This window comes from Macaca mulatta, chromosome 8, assembly GCF_049350105.2.
Source record: "Macaca mulatta isolate MMU2019108-1 chromosome 8, T2T-MMU8v2.0, whole genome shotgun sequence".
NCBI lineage: Eukaryota > Metazoa > Chordata > Mammalia > Primates > Cercopithecidae > Macaca > Macaca mulatta.
The window spans coordinates 79,614,769-79,634,434 of record NC_133413.1 but is presented as its reverse complement, the minus strand read 5'-3'; the positions used below and the strand labels follow the sequence as shown (position 1 = coordinate 79,634,434).

The 19,666-nt window shown below is 36.8% G+C and overlaps 1 long non-coding RNA gene across 1 annotated transcript in view; it reads left to right on the top strand.

The window, feature by feature from the left end:
- LOC144330540 (uncharacterized) overlaps window positions 1-19,666 on the top strand; it is a 184,583-nt gene that overhangs the window by 133,365 nt on the left and 31,552 nt on the right. Inside the window, exon 3 of the long non-coding RNA XR_013396836.1 lies at window positions 7,561-7,665. This is a non-coding gene — a long non-coding RNA (uncharacterized LOC144330540). The remainder of the gene's footprint in view (window positions 1-7,560; window positions 7,666-19,666) is intronic.

Genomic DNA, 19,666 nt, shown 5'->3' with positions numbered 1-19,666 from the left:
CGATGGCCAAAGTTGAGAGTGTATGTCATTGTACATTCTTTTTGGAAAGAGAAATTGCCCGAAGTGAGAATTTAAATCAATTTTTTGTATACTACCCTGTAATAGTGAGAGTTTTTGTTAAGTGAATTAGTAAATACCTTTTTAAACAACATACAGAGTTTGCTCATCTTTTACTAGGCATTGAAAACATGACAAATGATATATCAAGCTTAAGGAAATCGTCAAAAACACAGATACTATTTTTGTATAAAGATTGCTATTAATTATAATATCAACAATGAAAACAATAGCAATCCAATTAGCACAATTCTGGCATGACAAGGACCCTAAAGATACCTAGAATGTTACAAAGAATATTTAGTGACATTGGAAAACAAGTTATATTATTATCTGTATCTCAATTGTCAATTGTCATGAATTTTTAAATGTCTATACATAGAAAAAAGAAATACGTTAAAAATGCTAACAACTATTATCTCTAAATTTTAGATAATTTAAAATCTTTCCCTTTACCTTTCTAAACATTCACAATTACTTAGAATGAATAGGAAATATTTCATAATCAGGAAGACACGTGTGTTCATTTAAAGACTCTCTTCAAGGAATGGGAAACTTTACTCATAAGAAAGTAATTGGGAATTCAATTAGCAGTAATTGGGATCCTAGGAGGATATATTGATGAAAATTAGTGATAAATGGCAACACCAATTAGTGATAATGGCAATCCATCAATTCAAATAAAACTAGGGATGAGATATGTCCTTCCACTTTGGGGATGTTATAGGAGCTTCCACACTGTCATGTGGCAGGAAGCAGAGAAGGGAGGAAGATGACATTCTTTTTGGGGGGCAAAGGAGAGAGCATCTATCATTGGAATCTGTTTCAAAGGATTTGGAGGTGGGCACAATGAGGTTGAGACTGTGCGTTAGATCCTGGTGTTGGCATTTTTAGCAAGGCTAACCTGGAGCATGTGGCCCAGCCCAGACTTCAGCTTTTTCATGCACCCCTCATCCTTTCCAACTGCAGTATTTCCTGGTCTCAAATCCTTGATGCCTGAGAGTGGCTTTCTGTCAAAGTGAAATATTGAGCCATAAACTGGAATTGTACATCTCCCTCTCAAAATATATGGCCAAGAAATGGGATTAAAACTGTGTTGGCAAATGTGGGTTATAACGATTTTACCTATTGGGAGCTATTCATCTGTATGTTGTTTTTATCATTTCAAATATTATTTGTGGAAGGAGAATGTGATTATTTGCCAAAATCTACATTATGTCATCTGCCCTGTTCTATAAACAGATTACACATACCATACAGACATAAGCAGAGGCTGTGGTTAGCTAATTATGTTTAATGCAAATGCTCACGTATGTACAATTCATTTTAAATGGATTAGTTATAAGTGCCATGTTTTAGTTACAGGACTTTTGGAAATACCTCATCATAGCAGGGCACCAGAGGCACTTACACTTCTTTTTTTTTTTTTAAATGAACACAAACCGTTTGGAATATGATATACAAATCTAATTTTTGAAAAAATACCCACTAAGTACATAATATGCTGTGAGATAATTTGGCAAAAGTGCTAATCTATATTACAAACAGGATTTGTCCAGATGTACTTGTTGCCAAAAGAAAGCATTTTTATTTAAAATCTAGTATTACAAACTGTTTCCAAACACACTCATTTGATTAATAAAGCTAAACAGTGAAGCACAGCATTGGCCCTCACAGCAAATAATTCAGATTAAAATTTCAGTATAAAAGACTTTTGTTTCTTAGAGAAAGTTAAAATAATCCCATCATGCTCTACAGATGCAGCATTTCTATTGTTCACGCAAATTGCTGATCACCATGGCAGACATTTCTGCTTACCTACTCAATGTCTATTTCCCATTCAATTTTTGTAATATAACCTGATTTTCACTGAGGCTGTATGTAGCCTGCTACAAATTGCATTTCCCAACCTCCTTTGCAGGTAGAAGCAGCCACGTGATCATTCTGGCCAATGAAACAAAAGAAACAAAAGTGGAAGGTCCTGGGAGAGACTTCAAGAAAAACTCTTTAAAAGCGACTCAGTTACATTGGTAAACAACGTTTGTTCTTCTACTTCTTCCTACTTAATATGCTGGTTTTAGACAATCCAACTTGTGACCATAAGGCAACAGCCATGCATATGAGTGCTGCACCATAGACCTCTGAACAGAAAGCTGGAAGGAGTCTGTCTGCATCACTGATGGTATTACAGAGTCCCTGATACCAATTCTAAGCAGCTTAGCTCTGAGCTCCTTCTTTCGCAAAACTAATACAATTGATTCAGTGCATTCCTTAATGACAAAAGTACAAATTATGATTATTAGCTGAAGTTTACTGTTTGTAGATATTGTCAAAGTCTCTTAAAAATGGTCCGTTTCTGTGCCTGTGTTTGTACCAGCACCATGCTGTTTTGGTTACAGTAGCCTTGTAGTACAGTTTGAAATCAGGAAAAGTGATGCCTCCAGTTTTGTTCTTTTTGCTTAGGATTTCCTTGGCTATTTGGGCTTTTTTTTGTTTGTTTCATATTAATTTTAACATAGTTTTTTCTAGTTTTGTGAAAAATGTCATTGGTAGTTTCATAGAGATAGCATTGAATCTATAAATTGCTTTGAGCAGTATGGCCATTTTATTGATATTGATTCTTCCTATCCATGAGCATGGAATCTTTTTTCATTTGTTTGTCCATTCTCTGATTTCTTTGAGCAGTGTTTTGTAATTCTCATTGTAGAGATCTTTCACCTCTCCCCTGGTTAGCTGTTTTCTTAGGTTTTTTATTCTTTTTGTGACAATTGCGAATGGGATTGCCTTTGTAGATCTGGCTCTTGGTTTGGCTGTTGTTGGTGTATAGGAATGCTAGTGATTTTTGTTCATTGATTTTGTATCCCACAACTTTGCTGAAGTTGTTTATCAGTTGGAGATCAATGGAACAAAATAGAAAGCCAAGAAATAAGGCCACACATCTACGACCACCTGATCTTCAACAAAGCTGACAAAAATGAGCAATGGGTAAATAACTCCCAATTCAACAAACGATGCTGAGATAACTAGCTAGCCATATGCAGAAGATTGAAGCTAGACTCCTTTCTTAAACCATACACAAAAATCAACTCAAGATGGATTAAAGATTTAAATGTGAAACCCAAAATTATAAAAACCTTGGAAGACAACCTAGGCAATACAATCCTGGACATGGGAACAAACGACGTTTCATGACAAAGATGCCAAAAGCAATCACAACAAAAACCAAAATTGACATGTGAGATCTAATTAAACCTACGAGCTTCTGCAGAGCAAATGAAACTATCAACAGAGTAAACAGACAATATTTAGAATGGGAGAAAATTTTTGCAAACTACGCACCTGACAAAGTATCTTTGAGGAACTTAAACAAATTTAGAAGAGAAAAACAACCCCATTAAAAAGTAGGCAAAGAACAGGGACACTTCTCAAAAGAAGACACACATGCAGCTAACTAGTATGAAAAAAGAGTTCAATATCACTGATCTTAGAGAAATGCAAATAAAAACTACAATGAGATACCATCTCATACCAGTCAGAATGATTATTAAAAAGTCAAAAAATAACAGATGCTGGTGAGGTTGCAGAGGAAAAAAAAACACTTATACACTGTTGGTGGGAGTGTAATTTAGCTTAACCATATGGAAAGCACTATGGCAATTCCTCAGACAGCTAAAAGCAGAACTATCATTTGACCCAGCAATTCCATCACTTGGTGTATACCCAGAGGAATATAAATCGTTCTACCGTGAGGACACATGATGCAAATGTTCATTGGAGCACTATTCACAATAGCAAAGACATGGAATCAACCTAAATGCCTATCAATGACAGGTCAGATGAAGAAAATGTGGTACATATACACTATGGAATACTATGCAGTCATAAAAAAAATGATCATGTCTTTTGTAGGAACATGGATGGAACTGGAGGCTATTATCCTTAGCAAACTAATGCAGGAACAGAAAACCAAATACCACATGTTCTCACTTATAAGTGGGAGCTAAATGATAAGAACACATGGACACACAGAGGAGGAAAAAGAGATGCTGGGGCCTGCTTGAGGATGGAGGGTGAGAGGAGTGAGGGGAGCAGAAAATGTAACTATTGGGTACTGGGTTTAATACCTGGGTGATGAAACAATATGTAAAACAACGCTTGTACAGGTGGATCGCGAGGTCAGGAGTTCAAGACCAGCCTGGCCAAGATGGTGAAAACCCATCCCCACTAAAAATACAAAAAAAATTAGCCAGGTATGGTGGTGGGCGCCTGTAATCCTAGGTACTCAGGAGGCTGAGGCAGAGAATTGTTTGAACCTGGGAGGCGGAGGTTGCAGTGAGCTGAGATCATGCCACTACACTCCAGCGTGGGCGATAGAATGAGACTCTGTCTCCAAAAATAAAAATAAAAAATAAAAAACCAACTCCTCTAATCCCAGGCATTGGGAGGCCAAGGGGGGTGAACCACCTGAGGTCAGGAATTTGAGACCAGCCTGGGCAACATGGTAAAACCCCATCTTTTCTAAAAATACAAAAAATTAGTCAAGTGCGGTGGCATACACATATAATCCCAGCTACTTGAGATTGGGAGACCAAGGTGGCAGGAGAATCGTTTGAACCTGGGAGGCAGAGGTTGCAGTGAGCCAAGATCATGTCACTGCACTCCAGCCTGGGCAACAGAACGAGAATCCATGTCAAAAAAAAGAAGAAAAAAATAGCTTGTTTCCCAGTGAAACTCTTTTTTTGATGAATAAAATAGTGTTTGAGTGACTCAGAAGCGTAAAGAGCTTCTCCTTCATACACTTCGTGCATTGCTTCTGGGAAGGCTTTTTACTTCTGAAGAATGTTTTTTAGTATTACAGAGTTATACTCTTCTTTATAAGCCATGGTTTCTTAATATAAACATCTTTGGATGGTCTTCATGTGTTCCAAAGTTGTATATTTGCTCCAGTATGGTATAAGCAATTTTAACGCCAACAACTGGTGTTTACCATGAGAGTGTGGATGAATGTTCTTGCTTAAAGAAAAGAAGAGCCCAGTGGTAACCCAGTCACATAGTCACATATTCCATTCTATAACCAAAAGTGTCTTATAAGTATTTCCATTGAAATTCAGTTCTAATATGGGGCTTATTGAACCTGAAACATCTGAATTATCATATCTGATTCATTACTTAGTTATGAAAGCCCAGAAGGTTAATGAAGTATCAAAATTATGTGCGTATGTGTTTTGTTTTGTTTTATTTTGTTAAGACGGAGTCTCTGTCTGTTGCCCAAACTTCTCAGATTCAAGTGATTCTCCTGCCTCAGCCTCCTGAGTAGCTGGAACTACAGGTGTGTGCCTCCACGCCCAGCCAATTTTTGTATTTTTAGTAGAGACAGGGTTTTTCCATGTTGGTCATGCTGGTCTTGAACTTCTGACCTCAGGTGATTCGCCTGCCTTGGCTTCCCAAAGTACTGGGATTACAGGTATGAACCTCTGCGCCCAGCCCATATGTGGTTTTAATTAAGTGCACTTTGTTCAGTGCTTCTTTGGAGAAATTAATAGATACTACAAAATGGAGATAAGGGCCTTTATCCTACACTGTCATAATTATTACATGTTATATAACTTCTTTCAGATTAAAGTAGACAGGAGGTAGGTTTACAAACTAAATAAATTCTGAATATTTATCTTTATAATAATGGTTTTCTTCTCTATTCTGGAAATACATATTGGTTGATTTTTCTTTTTTCTTTTTGTTTCTTTTTTGAGATGGAGTCTTGCTCTGTCACCCAGGCTGGAGTGCAGTGGCACGATCTCGGCTCACTGCAAGCTCCACCTCGTGGGTTCACGCCATTCTCCCGCCTCAGCCTCCCGAGTAGCTGGGACTACAGGTGCTCGCCACCACACCCGGCTAATTTTTTGTATTTTTAGTAAAGACAGGGTTTCACGGTGTTAGCCAGGATGGTCTTGATCTCCTGACCTCGTGATCCGCCCGTCTCGGCCTCCCGAAGTGCTGAGATTACAGGTGTGAGCCACCTTTCCTGGCCTTGATTTTTCAATTAACTCATAATGTTTCCTCTAATTTTAATACTTTTTTAAACTGAGAGTGTCATTTACAGCAACATGAATGGAACATTTCATTTCATTATGTTAAATGAAAGTGCTAAGTGAAGGCAGATACAGAAAAACAAACGTGGCATGTTCTTACTCATACGTAGGAACTAAAAAAGTTAATCTCATGGATATAGAAAGTAGAATAATAATAGATACTGGAGGCTGGGAAGGGCGTGCCTGTGGGTGGGAGGGGTTGGTTAATGGGTACAAACGTACAGTTAGTGAGAAGGGATACATTCTAATGTTCAATGGCAGAGCAGCATGGTCATAGTTAGCATATTGTATATTCAAAGTTATATATTTCAAAGTTGCTAGAAAAGAGGACTTGAAATGTTCCCAACACACCCCAAATACCCAAACTTGATCATTATACAGTATATGCATAGAACAAAATATACATGTACTCCATAATGTATACAAATACTAGTATCAATAAAAACTGCTTTGTCCACCATATTTAATCTCCTAATAATTTGTGCAATTGTTTATTACCATCATCATTATTGAACATTTTTTATATAATTGGATAGTCCTGGTTAGTGATAAGAGTGGTAACCATACAACCAAAAGGAGGAGTTTAGGCATCCATCCCTCATTTATTATCAACATTTTGTTGTAGGACTTTCTCCTTAGTTCAGCTGAAAACCAGGTTCTTGGCACATGGCGATGAGAGATCAGGCTCACAGACACTTCGAAGGGTGAGAAAAATGGAATTTCTTGGGCAAAGAGAAAAAAAGGGGAAACAGGACTCTCAGCAGAGCGAGAGTGCTGCTAGGATAGACTTCCCACCTAGCAGATTGAATTCTAGGTTCCACCCTGGAACAGGAGAGGCCAGGCTTCTCTCCTCCCATGCAAACGGCACAAACTTCTTGAGGTCCCAACCCAGTGCGCACTCCTCCCAATGCACAGGCCAGTTGGAGTTTTTCCGGGGACCCCTTTACACTTAGCTGTCTCAATTTCATTATTCAGGGTTCCTTTTATCTACTAAAGACACTATGGTAAGCCATTTTTAAATGCCACGTTTAAATGTGCTAGGTTAATAGCGGGAGTAGAGAGGGTGTTTGGAATTACCAAACAGACACAGAAAGCATTAAACTTTAAAAGCTTTTATTTATGTATAATATCTTCTATAATCAATATACTCCACCTGAATCACTTAAAATATATTCTATTACCCTTTTTATGCTGTTTCCTAGAACTTGGCTAGAATTGTAATTTTATATTTGAGTGGGATATAAATGCTAAATGTTTTGAAATAAAGCCTTACAACCTGAGTATTAAAAAATGTAGGAATAATTATGAGTCTAACATCCCTAGGAACAAAATATACTTACATCAATATGCAAATTATCTCTTTATAATAATCTGCATAATGAAGAACATTATAATTTTTCTTAGTTTCACACAGCCGTTAACAAACCATCTGTATGCCTAATATTGATGCTGTCTTTCCCTAGTGTACTGGGCAATCTAAGACAGGGAAATAAAGATAAGGTTTGGATTGAAGAGTGAGGTAAGATTTAACATTATTAGACAGACAAATCATACATATAACCGTGAATTAAGTACCACGCTTGCTTGTGGATTGTTGAGCATCAATTCTTCAAAACAGTGTCTGCTCATTTAATAAGAATTTATATTCTATTATGAAAGTTCTCGATCTCAGTTTTAGGTTTCCTGTCTTATGAACTTTTTAATCTTATTTTAAAACAACTTTACTGAGGCTTATTTTATGTACAGTCACGTGCCTCGTAGTGACTTTTCAGTCAAAGATGGACCACATATTCGAAGGTAGTCCCATAAGATTATACTGCATTTTTACTATACCTTTCCTGCTGTTTAGCTATTTCTTCTGTGTTTTGGTTCGTAAACACTACTGTGTTACTATTGCCTACAGTATTCAGTACAGTAACATGCTTTGCAGGTTTGTAGCCTAAGAGCAATAAGCTATGCCATCTAGCCTAGGTGTGTGTGTAGTAGGCTGACCATCTAGGCTTGTGTAAGTATACTCTATGTTGGCACAGTCACTAAATTGCATACTGATGCATTTCTCAGAATCCACACCCTTCATTAAACAACACATAACTGTACAACAAATACACCCATTCTAAGTGTGCAGTTCAATGAGTTTTTACATATGTATGGACTCATGTAACTGCCCCCTCAATCATGAAATAAAATATCTCCATCATGCCAAAATGTTTTCTCCTGCTTCTTTGCAGTCTTGTCCCAGGCAACCATTGATCTTAAAGGAGATCAGACAGACACTCTTCTGTGTCTTTGTCTTTTTTCCCTTTAGTATGATTTTGAGATTCATCCACATTGTTAGCTGTATCAGTGGTTTGTTCCTTTTAACTAAATAGGATCCCATTATATGAATAAACCATCATTTCTTTATTAATTCACCTGTTGATGGACATTTTGATTCTTCCCAGTTTTTGGCAATTATGAATAAAGCTGCTATGAACATTCATATACAAATTATTGTCTGAGTGTGTGTTTCAGTTTACCTTGGGTAAATACCTAGGAGGGAAATTGTTGGATCACATGGTAAGTGTGTGTTTAACTGTAAAACAAAACATAACAAAAACAGCACATTGTTTTCCAAAATGGTTGTAGCATTTTGTTCCCACTGCCAGTATGAGGGCATTCCAGGTCCTCCATATCTTAACCAACTTTTGGAACCATTAGACTTCTTAATTTTAGCCATTCTGACAGTTTATAGCAAGCTTGTCCAACCCACAACCCAGGATGCATTTGAATGTGGCCCAACACAAATTCATAAACTTGGGCGGCGCGGTGGCTCAAGCCTGTAATCCCAGCACTTTGGGAGGCCGAGACAGGCGGATCATGAGGTCAGGGGATGGAGACCATCCTGGCTAACACGGTGAAACCCCGTCTCTACTAAAAAAAACATAAAAAACTAGCCGGGCGAGGTGGCGGGCGCCTGTAGTCCCAGCTACTCGGGAGGCTGAGGCAGGAGAATGGCATAAACCCGGGAGGCGGAGCTTGCAGTGAGCTGAGATCCGGCCACTGCACTCCAGCCTGGGCGACAGAGCGAGACTCCGTCTCAATAAAAAAACAAAAAAAACACCAAAAAACAAAAACATAAACTTTCTTAAAATATTATGAGATTTCTTTGCAATTTTTTTTAGCTCATCGGCTATCATTAGTGTTAGTGTATTTTATGTGTGGCCCAAGACAATTCGTCTTCTTCCAATGTGGCCCAAGAAAGCCAAAAAATTAGACACCCCTGATGTGTAGTAAGATATCATTGTGGTTTTAATTTGAATTTCCTTGATGGTTACAGATGTTGAACATCTTTTATGTCATTATTGGCCATTTTATATTTTCTTTTGTGAAGTGTCTGTCTTTCCTGAACACAGTCCTTTTAACAGATTTATATATATCAAAAGTATTTCCTTTACTTAAGTGGTTTGACTTTAACAGTTTACTTTAAAGGGCATATATTTTTAGTTGTTTCCAAAGTCTAATTTTATGTATACATTTTTTTTTTTAATTTCATGGCTTGTGCTTCTTCTGTCAAAATATTTGGTTGTGCAACAGACAAAAAGTTTTTCCTATGTTTGCTTCCAAAATTGTACAGATTTGCACATACATACATGTCTATACTTAATTTTGAGTTAATTTTCATGAATGATATGGAGTACATTCTTTTCTAAAATGTTTTTTTTCCCCATCCCTATCTCTTTTTTCTCTTTCTGAGACTCCAGTTATACATCTGTTACAATGCTTGATATCTTTTCATAGGTCACAGACACTCTGTTCATTTTTGTTTCTTTAGATTTTCTTTTACCTAACCTTCAGTTTGAATAGAGTTTCAATAGTTTTTATTGTTTTGTTTCCTTTTTTTTTTCTTTCTTTCTTTCTTTCTTTTTTTTTTTTTTTTTTTTTTTTTTTTTTTTTTTTGAGACAGGCCCTCTCTCTGTTGCCCAGGCAGGAGTGCAGTAGTGTGATCTTGGCTCATTGCAGCCTCAGCCTCCTGAGGCTCAGGTGATCCTCCCACCTCAACCTCCCAAGTAGCTGGGACCACAGGCATGCACCACCATGCCTGGCTAATTTTTGTATTTCTAGTAGAGATGGGGTTTCACCATGTTGTCCAAGCTGGTCTAGAACTCCTGGCCTCAAGTGATTTGCCCACCTTGGCCTCCCAAAGTGCTGAGATTACAGGTGTGAGCCACTTACTGATTTGTTTTCAAGTTCATAGTTCTTTTCTTTCACAGCTACTAATCTGCTTTAAGTCTGACAGTGATTTTTTTCATTTTATTGTATATTTTAGCCCTAATAGTTCAATTTGTTTACTTTTCTGTCTTCTGCTTCTGTTCTCAAGATGTTCATATTTTCTTTTAAATCCTTTGCTCTATTTTTGATTTTTAAATAGCTACTTTAAGGCTCTTTTTTTTAATTTCGTGTTATTGATAAACAATTTTCTTATTGACAAATTTTCTCCTGGGTGTGGGTCATAAATTGATGCGTTTTTGCATAGTTAGCAATTTGTGAGTGGATGCTAGACACAGCGTGTGTTACATTGTTGAGCACTTGCATTTTATTTTCTTCCTTTAGTGTTGAAGTTTATTTTGGCAAGCAGATACATTACTTCTACCTTTGCATAATATTTTCCACAATTGTTTCGAAATATTGTTAAGATGGGTCTAGAGTAGTCTTTTTGTAATCCTAGTTTAGACTTACTACTAAGACAAGACTTTCTGTGATCTCTACTGAATGCCCTAAATGTTCAATGATACTTTTTACTGCCTGGTTAGAATCAAACACCTCCCAGCACTATTGACCTCTGGGATTATTGTTATTATTATTTTTTCAGCTTAAAGCTCTCTGGCAGTTGTTCTTTTTCTGACCTTATGAAGTTTGACCCTAAGCATGCCTAAATTAGTATTTAACCAATGAATTAAAGATTCTGAAATTCTTTCTCTGTGTAGGTCACACCTCCCAGTACTCTGCCCTGAAAATTCTAGCAGCCTCAGCCTCCCCAAATTTCATTCTCCTTTCATCAATTTACACCATCCTGCTCTATTTCGGGTTCTCTCCCTGAATCATAGTCTAAAAATTGCCTCCAAAACGAAAACTTGACAATTTTATGACCTACCTCCTTAGCCACCATATGATCTTTCAGGGATCATAATTCTAATCTGTCTATTCTCCAATTCCTGAAAACAATTGTAAAATATATATGTTCAGGTTCTTTTGCTATTTATAGTTAGAGGACAAGTTCTATACCAGCTATTTCAGTTGAAAGAAGAAGGCTCACTCTTATAATTTTATGGTCATAGTCATTTATTTTTACTATATAAATGAGGATGGGTGCTTTATAAACACTCCTACTGTTTGCTGGCCTCTTTATTTTGCAACTTTATTTGATTAGGCATGTATCAGATAAAGTATTTTTATCACCATAGGTTCCTTTCTTCTTAATCTAGACCTATGACAATCCGCAGTTTTCTACAGTTCTCCCAGAAGTATGCATTAGTTTAGTTTAATAGTAGAACTCCTCTGTTAGGAAATGATATTCCTTTAGAGCAAATTTATCCAGCACACAGCTCACAGGACAACTTTGAATGAGGCCCAACACAAGTTTTCAAACTTTCTTAAAACATTATGAGACTCTTTTGCAATTTTTTAAGCTCATCAGCTATCATTAGTGCTAGTGTATTTTAAGCGTGGCCCAAGACAATTCTTCTTCCAACATGGCCCAGGGAAGCCAAAAGATTGGACACCCTTGCTTTAGAGGTAACAAAGTCCTAACAAATTAGGGGAGGAAAAAACAAAACTGTTACCTTAATATAAAGAAAAAATACATATAAAACTTTATACAATATACAAATAAAAGAATACTACCACAAGGGCTGAGGCTAGGATGCCAGCTGGGCGGAGCGGCACATGCCCGTAATCCTAGCACTTTGGGAGCCTTAGGTGAGAGGATCACTTGAGCCCATGAGTTTGAGACCAGCCTGGGCAACCTGGTGAAACCCCATTTCTAAAAAAAAAAAAAAAAAAAAAAAAAAAAATACAAAAATTAGCTGTGCATGATGTTGAGAGCCTGTAGTTCCAGCTACTCAGGAGGCTGAGGTGAGAGGATCACCCGAGTCTGGGGAGGTAGAGGCTGCAGTAAGCCGAGATTACACCACTGCACTCTAGCCTAGGTGATAGACTGAGACCCTTTTCCCCAAAAAATAAAATAAAATGCAATAAAATAAAGTAAGAAGAAAAAGAAAAAAGGATAGGATGTCTGTTATGCTATTTCTAGAAACAACAAAAATGAGTGATTTTACATTTTTTGTGAGTTTTAGAGTCAACTCAATCCAAATAGGGGTGTAAACCTACCATGACTGTTCTTGTCACTTGTTCTTCCTACCCTCAGCCCATTGTCTGTCCACTGGATAGCCCTGTTGAACCTCAGAATGACTCTTATCAGCCTTTACCCTGCTCTACACTTCCAAGCCACTACAGTGATCCTCCTGTTTGTTCTTTGATTACTCTGGATTTTTCACTGTTATTACACTTGTCAAATTGTGTAGCAAACAGCTGTTTATTGACTTGATTCCTCAACAGGACTGCAAACACTTAAAAGAAGGACTGGCCGGGCGTGGTGGCCCACACCTGTAATCCCAGAACTTTAGGAGACCGAGGCGGGAGGATCACCTGAGGTCAGGAGTTTGAGACCAACTTGGCCAACATGGTGAAACCTCGTCTCTCCTAAAAATACAAAAAATAGCTGGGCATGGTGGCATGTGCCTGTAATCCCAGCTACTCAGAGGCTGAGGCAGGAGAACCACTTGAACTTGGGAGGTGGAGGTTGCAGTGAACCGAGATCACGCCACTGCACTCCAGCCTGGGTGACAGAATGAGAGTCTGTCTCAAGACGTAATATAGAATTTATCATGAAAATAGTTTAAATTTTAGTTCTAATTTTAGCCAACAACAATATCTTTCTCATTTATAATTTGCCTATTTCAAGGCCCACAGATGACGAGTAAAAGAAAAATAAAATTGGCCGGGCATGGTGGCTCACGCCTGTAATCCCAGCACTTGGGGAGGCCAAAGTGGGTGGATTACCTGAGGTCAGGAATTCAAGACCAGCCTGGCCAACATGGTGAAACTCTGTCTCTACTAAAAATACAAAAATTAGCCAGGCGTGGTGGCACACCCCTGTAATTCCAGCTACTCGGGAGGCTGAGGCAGGAGAATTACTTGATCCTGGGAGGCAGAGGTTGCAGTGAGCCAAGATCATGCCACTGCACTCCAGCCTGGCTGACAGAGCAAGACTCTGTCTCAAAAAAAAAAAAAAAAAAGAAAAGAAAAGAAAAGAAAAAGACAATCATTTCTTTTCCTTTTACTCAACTGATATGTGAGTTAGTTACTGTACTAGATTGTAAGCAGGGTCAATTTGTTATTTAATTCTGTCTTTCACAGATTGCTTATTGTAAATGGCCAATAAATACTTGCTGAATAGATGGAAGAATAAAAACTGAACAAACAAACAAAAAAAGCCTACACTGGTATAGTCTCTCAATATACATAAGCAAAATTAAGTATAGAAACAAACAAGATAAGAGTCAGAAAAATTATGAGATATAAACCCTCAAGTATTTAAAAATGTTTATAATTTAGTTTCAGGTATAAAGAAATTTGTAATAGAATTTTTCCTTGAGAAAGAAAAGCTGGATTTTGCAAGACCTATAAGAGGCTGTCAGTTACTACCTAAGGTAAAATCTTAAGAGTGGCTTTGGATTACAACAGATTTCATGGATAATAATATTGGGAACTGTATTTCACTTGTTACTTTGAATAGTAGATATAAGCTTGGGACTTTTTTCTACTTATTAGTGTTAGATTCAGAATATTAAAAAAATTAAAAACTCTTAATTTCTGAATTTCAAGGATTTTAAGATTTAAAATTTTCATAAGGCAAAGCACAGAGTATGGAGTAGAGATCCCTTATACCTTTTCATCAAACACAAAAGAGAAAGCAGGCCTGCAAGCAGAACCAAGTTAAGAGAGATTTTAAAAGGTGTTTATTTAGAAGAATTTCTGGTATGACTAGTTTAATTTGAATAATATGAAACATCCACAAATAAGATAATAGTTTAAAAATTTCAAAGAAAAATAAAATTGTTCAAATGTCTGTGACAATTAGAGTCCTATGCTTTGATATTCAAATGATTCTGTTGAGAAAAATAAAAAGATAAACTATTAATAATTTTAAAATGCAGAAAATAATACCTCCCAAAAAAAGTGTGTAATAATATAATTAAATCATGAACTTCACTTCCCTAAAAAGTTGATATTCGCTGTGATCTAATATTTTATGCTTGATCTCTAGAATATAGAACAAATGCAAATATTGAAAATGTTGTAGTTTTCTAACATCAAGTATAATTTCTGAGACATTTTCTCCATTACTAGCTATCATGAATCAAAGACAAAAATCCCTGGTTACTTTACTTATTAAAGCATGTAGCTCCTAAGTGCTCTTCTGATGAATAATGACAAGAATCCCAAGCCAGTTTCACTCACTGAACCAAGAGATATTAAAGCCACAAGAATCCAAATGTTCGCCTGCCGAAGCCCCTCATTTTAGAAATAAGAACGTTAAAGTACTGAGAATAATCTCTCTGAAGTCACATCAATTGTTTTTGTTTTCTCTTCTCTATGTAATGGTGCAAATGTAACAGACTAGAGATTTTCCACTAATCCATCTTCTAAGGGCACCAGAGTTTTCTTCAAAGTGCTCAGAGAAAACAGACAGTAGTATATTCAAAGAGTTAATATTTCCCCACTAATGCCATATGTAATATTATCAAATATGTGTTACAAATTTACACAGTACAATATGTGTATGTTTGAGAAATTGGATTGTCTCATTTAGTTGCATCTAAAATACTTTAATTACTATTAAGTGAATTTATGTAGGAAAATAATTCATAGAATGGTCATCAGATCTAAGAGGAAACATGATTATTACTGCTCTGTGTGACTGATTTGAAATAAAGCTTAGGTTAAAACTATAAAATAGGTTTCTAAAAACATGTTTGCATGTATTTGAGAAAGGACAGGGACCTTTTTCTCTACTCTTTTCTTCTCCATCATCAATTCTCAAGTTTTTTAGTATAAATCTCTATATAGAAAACTAAAAGTATAGTTTGTAATTTACTGACCAGGAAACAGAATGACAGAGGGAAGCATAAGACTTCTATGAAAGACATGGAACTGCCCGTGGTGTAGAATACAAACAATTAGCCTGCATCTTTAGCTGTCGAGAGTTCACTGTTGCAAAATTATATTCAAAAGTTTTTATCCTGCATGTTCTATCTGTCGGACAAATAATTCCAGCACTGGACATAGGATTCATCATTTGCTTGTGTAGCTGGACAGATCACAGGCTGTGCTGAAGTGTTGTGTTATTTCTCCAGCCTTGTACTACACAAAGCATCACTGCACATTTTTGAAAACCCATTAAGACTATGAAAGGCAAGCATACAAAATAATGTAATCCATGCTCCAATCTGATCTTACTGTAAAAGTCCACAGAATTGTTTATAGCGTCCCAAACTCAGCTTTGTGTTTAGTGGGGGAAATGTCTGCCTCATGAAGGCATGGTCCTGCCCTGTTTGTACGCATTTTTAGGAGACAGTGAAATACAACATCCTTTTGCAAAGCTTGATAGGGAATTTCTGAGAGGAATAGAAGCTTTCACAGATACTGTCTGAATGAATTCATTTTGGACACTATTTCAGCGAGGCACATTTTCATTGATATTTCAAAAATGTGTCATATTTCCAATTCTTAGACTTACTCTTTTGAATGATAACTAGATCCCTACATTTAATTTTTCTTCTAGCATACGAAGCAAGACTGAATGTACGGTAGCAATAACCATGTGCTTTCATTTTGTGCTGGGCAAGAGGAAAGAAACAAGTGTTTATGTGTTTGTTCTGCAACTCTGCAGCACCAAAAGGAACAAAAAGTGTTTTGTTGGGGAAAAAAAATTCATTTTTAACCACATTAGCTTCAGTTCCTCTGAACAAAAATTACTTATTTTAACTAACTGATTTTTTTTTATTACACAACTGCTGTATTTGAATGGCAACATTAATGAAGAACCAAACATGAAAATGTGTTTCCATCTTTACAGTTATTTTTTTCAGCCATTAAAGTAAAATCTAGCCCCCTTCAATAAATGTAACTTATATTCACTTTTTGTAATTAAGAAAACTATTTATATTTTTGTTGTATTACTTCACCATCTGACTGCATGTCTCTTTGCTGTAAAATGGCATTGATAAACCCAATACCATATGTCCCATTGTTCATCAGTGCACCTCGGACGTGTCTTATGTATAGAAATTCATGAATAATAACATTTGGGAAATGAAAAGACAAGGAAAATCTCTAAAGATTTGTATCTCAAGATTCTGTATAGTCTGTACAACTTTATGCAGACAGCATACTATATGAAGCCTGCCAAAGTTTTATTCTTTCAACATTTCCTGAGTATGATTTTTCTAGAAATGAGCAACTCCCAAAAGTAACTGCATCAGGGACTGCAGACAGCTCTGTTCCCTGGGAAGGCCCAAGTAGAGAGTGGAGCAGGAGAGTTTAGCTCAAAGATACCAGTCCAGTGAATCAGGAACCCAAGAATTTAATATCCCAATCCTAATCCAGAAAGGGATGAACTAGATGTCTTTTCTCTAGTGATAAGTTTTAAACTTATCAAAACTGTGCTGTGCAATTTGCAATTGCAAAATTGTGAAACCAACCCAAATGCCCATCAATCAACGAGTGAATAAAGAAACTGGTATATAGATATAGGATGGAATACTACCTAGTCATAAAAAGGAATGAATTAACAGCATTTGCAGCGACCTGGATGAGATTGGAGACTATTATTCTAAGTGAAATAACTGAGGAATGGAAAAACCAAACATCGTATGTTCTCACTGATATGTGGGAGCTAAGCTATGTATATTCTTAAGAGAAATGAGAGCATATGTCTACACAAAAACCTGTACATTAATGTTTATACCATTATTATTCATAATAGCCAAAAAGTAGAAATAATCCAAATATCCATCAACTGATAAATTGACAAGCACAGAGAGACATAGCCATACAAAAGAATATCATTAGGCCATAAAAAGGAATGAGATACTGATACATGCTACAACAATCTTAAAAACATTATGCTTAGTGAAAGAAGCCAGTCACACAAGACCACATATTGTATGATTCCATTTATATAAAGCATCAAACAAAGGCAAATACGTAAGGACAGAAAGTAGATTAGTTTAATATAGTAACTAAAGTTGAATATTACGCAGTAATCCCAGCACTTTGGGAGGCTTAGGCAGGTGGATCACTTGAACCCAGAAGTTCAAAACCAGCCTGGGCAATATGGAAAGACCCTGTCTCTACAAAAAGTTATCTGGGTATGATGACATGCACCTGTAATCCCAGCTATTTGGGAGGCTGAGGTGAGAGAATCACCTGAGCCTGGGAGATAGAGGCTGCAGTGAGCCGTATGTTGGCATCACTGCACTGCACTCCAGCCTGGGTGACAAAGTGAGATCTGTCTAAAAAATTAAAACAAAAAAATAGTTGTTTTGAGGACAACTTAAAGACATAGGAAAATGCTCAGAAAACATTTAGGTAGAAAAAAATAGGGTGTATCTTTTTTGGAAGGTAAAACTGGTATTAGAAAGGAAGTCATATTTTTAAAAGATAATAGAGATATCCAAAAGTATGCTTTTACGATTTTTCGTAAATTGTATTACATTTAAACTAAATGCCACTTTAATGTTCTAACATTTATCTGAGGCAACAACTTTTACTGTGAAGTATTTCAGAATAGAATGTAGTCTCTCAAATAAAATCACTCAATCCTTTGAATAACCCGCAACTTAAAATTTAAGTTTTTGATCAGTCTGAAATGCAATGAGTGAATGTCATTTTCTTCCTCTGAATTGAGAAATAGTATATATATTACTTTTATTGGAAAAACTCCAGAAATATGATTATGTCCTATGAAATCAAAACTGTATTTTGATTGATCACCTACAAATTTCCGGAGACGGCTAGACATGGCAAATATACAGGACAGAATCACTACCCTCAAGGATTAATGGGAAAAGAACACGTACAAATAAGTAACAGTCAGTGTCCTTGAGTGGTGCAATTTTAAATCTGTACAGCTCCAGAGGTTGTGAGAGGGAAGCGAAATCACCTTTTGGAGGCATGAAGTGAATTGTCAGTGATTGCTTCTTATGGGAGATGATGTTTGAGCAGAGTATTGAAAAATAAGTAATAATTCTAACATTCAAATGAAGGCTACTAGAGCTGTGGGGTATGTGATGTTAGGCAAAGGGATCAACCTGAACCAGAGCAATAAGATTTGACATCATTCTATGGTCTTGGGCCAACATGTAGTTCAGGAGTGTTGTAGAGAAAAGTCCAATGGAAAAGAAATGTAATATGAAATTTAACAGAAGGACAAGACTTTGGAAGATAATGGATTGCATACATATTAGGATTTAGCTTGACTAAAGGTATCAGAAATTCAAAATAATATTGGCTCATAGAAGACAGGAGTTTATTTTTCCCACCCATGTTATTGTTTGAGGAAGCCGGTCTATGACAAGTTTGGAAGCTCGGTGATGCTAATAAATTCAGGTTCTCTTTTGCTTGCTACTCCACCATTTTTTGTATCTCACCGCACAAGTTCAAAGAGCTGTTCTAGCCCTAACCCTCATATCTACAATTCAGTTATTAGGAAAGAGAAAAGGATGAAGAAAGACATGCTACCTCTCTGTCAGTCTGTTCTGGCTGCTATATAAAATATCATAGACTGGGTAGCTTGTAAATAACAAAAATTTATTTCTCTTAGTTCTGGAGGCTGGGAAGTCCAAAATCAAGGTATCCATAGATTCCAGTATCTGGTGAGGCCTGCTTCCTTGTTCATAGACAGCGATCTTCTTGCTGCGTGTGTCTTCACATGGTAGAAAAGGGTAAAGAAGCTCTCTGAGGTCTCTTTTATAGGTCCTTAATCCCATTCATGAAGGCTCTGCCTACCAAATCACTTACCAACAGCCCAACCTCATAATACCCTCATATTGGGGCTTAGGATTTTAACATAAGAACTTTAGGGGGATGCAGACATTTAATCTATAGCATTGTCTTTAAGGACACTTAGCAGAAGTGCTACGTGGCACTCTTGCTTAAACGCTATTGACCAGACATATTTAACTCACAATGAGTTAAAGGCAAGCTGGGAATTCAACCTTCAGTGTGATCAGCTATGTCTTCTAAAGATGGCAGCAGGCAACTGGTCCTATTATGAAAAAAAAAGGGAAAATGGATATTAGAGGTCAACTAGCAGCCCCTGGCAGGCCATCCTAGGAATCTTATAATAAATCTCATAAGGCATAGAGAACCACTGCAGGCTTTAACAGGGGGTAACCTGGCCAGCATGGCGAAACCCC